This window comes from Heterodontus francisci, unplaced genomic scaffold, assembly GCF_036365525.1.
Source record: "Heterodontus francisci isolate sHetFra1 unplaced genomic scaffold, sHetFra1.hap1 HAP1_SCAFFOLD_1252, whole genome shotgun sequence".
NCBI lineage: Eukaryota > Metazoa > Chordata > Chondrichthyes > Heterodontiformes > Heterodontidae > Heterodontus > Heterodontus francisci.
Genome location: NW_027141336.1, coordinates 68603 through 72125, shown reverse-complemented (window position 1 = coordinate 72125; position 3523 = coordinate 68603). Strand labels below are relative to the sequence as shown.

At 39.2% G+C, this 3523-nt stretch overlaps 1 pseudogene; it reads left to right on the top strand.

The window, feature by feature from the left end:
- Positions 1-251: 251 nt before the first annotated feature.
- LOC137362835 (probable G-protein coupled receptor 139) lies at positions 252-2326 on the top strand (annotated as a pseudogene).
- Positions 2327-3523: the final 1197 nt, after the last annotated feature.

Genomic DNA, 3523 nt, shown 5'->3' with positions numbered 1-3523 from the left:
AGATATCTGAATACTAATGACATCAAGGCATATGGAGACAGTACGGGAAAGTGACGTTGAGGTAGATGACTAGTCATGGTCTAATTGAATGGCGGAGCAGGCTCCATGGGATGAATTGCCTACTCCTGTTCCTAAGTTCCTATGTTCCTATGATTAGCTGGACTCATAATTTGGCAGTCAACCATTTTGTCAGCATGGAAAGCTGAATCTTCATCGTGCCAGAGATATTAGATTGGTTAGATGGTTGGAGAATGGCAGAGGAAGAACTACAAATGGAAAAGAGAGTGAATAACTTGGAAATCAGGGCTTACTGTATGACTGCTGGAGTTGGAAGACAGATTGGCGAACTCGCATTTGTGCCATCTAAATTAGAAAGGTGAGTGAAAATCGATGCCAAGATGGGTATGGATGGGCAGGAATAAGCCAATCGGCTGCCCGTCTTCACCTGACTGGACATTCCTTCCCGTTGAACAGAGAAACATAGGAGCATCGGAGCAGGAGTCGACCATTCAGCCCATTGAGCTTGCCCCGTCATTCAATATGATCATGGCTGATCATCCACTTCAATGCCTTTTTCCCACACTATCCTCATATCCCCTTATGTCATTTGTATTTAGAAATCTGTCAATGTCTGCTTTAAACATACTCCATGACTGAGCTTCCACAGCCCTCTGGGGTAGAGAATTCCAAAGATTTACAACCATCTGAGTAAAGAAATTTCTCCTCATCTCTGTCCTAAGTGGCTTCCCCCTTATTTTGAAATTATTTCCCCTGGTTGTAGACTCTCCAATCATGGGAAACATCTTAGCTTCATCTACCCTGTCTGTCCCTTTAAGTATTTTGTAGGTTTCAATGAGATCTCCTCTCATTCTTCGAAATTCTGGAGAATACAGTCCCGGTTTCCCCAATCTCTCTTCATAGGACAGTCCTGCCATCCCAGGAACAAGTCTGGTGAACATTCACTCCACTCCCTCTAGGGCAATAATATCCTTCCTAAGTAAGGGTACCAAAACTGCACACAGTACTCCAAGTGCAGTCTAACCAAGGGTCTATACAACTGAAGCAAGACTTCACTGTTCCTGTACTCAAATGGGAAATGGGAAGTGAATGGGAATGAAATTCTCCTTGCAACTATCAGGCAGAAAAAAACAAATTTTGGTCTGGTCGAAATCTAAAAATGCAATCACGTGTTTCACTGTAGCAAATGTTGTTCTTTTGAAGTAACTCAGAATATGTTACCGAAGTCTATCCATAAAGACATGCATCTTTCCAGGATTATTAAACTTATGTGCTAGACTAACAGAAAGAGGGAGAGAGAGAGAGACAGTTTAAAAAAAAGATGAAATATTATGCAAGAACTGGCGACTGATCATCTTTCAGAGGAAGGAGAGTTCGTAATTTAATTTTGTCTGTTTGCAGCTAATTTTCTGACAACCGTCATTCTCTCTCGTGGAAACTGTGGTCTCTCTAAATGCATCACTCTTTACTTGGTGGCGATGGTAGTGGCTGATCTCATGGTCCTGATATTTGAAGTAATTTTGCTTGAGATTAAAGATGCTTATTTCCCATATTCATTCCTGAATTATACTCCTCTTTGGAGTCTAAATCTCACCCTGCTTTTTGTTTCGATTGATTGCTCTCTGTCTGGCTAACTTTAGCATTCACCTTTGATAGATTTGTCGTTATTTGTTACCAAACGTTGCGAACAAAATATTGCACCGAGAAAACTGCAGCCACGGTTATAGCAGTGGTGTGTTTCTTATGTATTTTAGAAAATGTTCCAGTCTACTTTATATATGAACCGAGGGAAATAATTAATAATGTACCATGGTCCTGCTATGTAAAATCAAGCTTCTACACCTTACCCATATGGATCACATACTTCTGGTTGGAAACAATTTTAACTCCGTTTGCACCATTTGTGTTGGTCGTGCTGTTCAATGCCCTGACCATCAGGTATATTGTGGTGTCCAACAGAGTGAGAAGCAGACTCAGAGGAAACAAGAATGTTAAGAATCACACTGACCCAGAGATGGAGAACCGAAGGAAGTCCATCATTTTATTGCTCTTAAAATCTGGCAGTTTTATATTGTCATGGATGCTATTTTTCATATGTTTCATATGTGTTCAGTTTACAGATGTTCAACTTTTAGAAGTTAATTACAACGAATCGTTCACCATTGCAAAACAATCCGGGTATATGCTTAGGTGTTTAAGTTCTTGTGCAAACAAATTAATTTATGCAGTTTCCCAGAGCAAATTCAGAGAGGAATTGAAAAATCTGATGGAGCGTCCACTAGCTTACTTCACTAAACTAATCAAGTAAGTTTAATAACTTCATAGAACTAGAATGCAAATGCACACATCCGATGCAAACTGAAGTTGTTCAATTGATATAAACATACCAATGGAGGCTGCCATCTGGTCCGGATACAACATAAAATTGCATAGTCTCACATAGAATATAGCAGTCAGAGCCAGGTCATTCAGCCCGTGCCACCACTCGAGCCATTGGTGTCATACTGATTGAGATCGAAGATGTTTGGAGTATTATTAATTTTTGCCGATAGTCTAAGACAGCACAGCAATAGCCTACATTTATTTAACCACTTTAACTTATTACAACTTTACAATGCAATTCGCAGGAGTATTATTAAAGCAAATGGCTCCAAGCTTTAAGGAGATATTAGGGCAGATGATGAAGAGCTTGGTCAAAGATGCAGATTTTAAGTAATTCTTAAAGGAGGAAAGGGAGCTAGAGAAGAGGACATAATTAAAGAGAGAATTCCTCCAAAGTTCATGGCATTGGCAGCTGAAGGCACAATCTTCAATGGTGCAGTCATTAAAATTGGGGATGTTCAAGAGGCCAGAATTAGAGGAATACAGATATCTCAAAGGACTCGATGGACCGAATGGTCTCCTTCTGTGCCATTATGTCTCTATAACTCTATAACTGCAGAGCTGAAGAAGATTACAGACATACAGAGGGTTGAGACCATGCAGAGATTTGAAATCAACAATGGAAATTGTAAAATCATGATATTGTTTAACTGGGAGGCAACAGATATCAGATCAGAGCAAACATATATCTATTTTTCAAAAGAGAAATAAATCAATTCTACAATCAAATGTGCATTGTTTAACTGTTCTAAAGTCAACAAGGAGTTCCCGAACATATTCTTCAACTCATATACCCTTCAGTAACACATACGGTTATCTGTTGAAACCACTGACTATTCTTTTCCATGGACTTTTTTTGGAGGGGGGGCGGGGTGGTGTTTGATGGTTTTAGTGATAATGTTATACCTGGTCTACATTGTTCCCAAGTTGCAAATTTATAATGTGTAATGTGAATTTTTAAATGTACAGCACATGGAATATTTTGGTCAAATAAAGTTGCTCAACACGTTTAAAATTTTCAACAATCCAATTAGATTGCTGCACGTCTATTCTTTCCCAAGGAAAAGGCAGCCTGCATCAACTATTCTCTAAATATAACATTGTGATACCCGAATAATCTCGT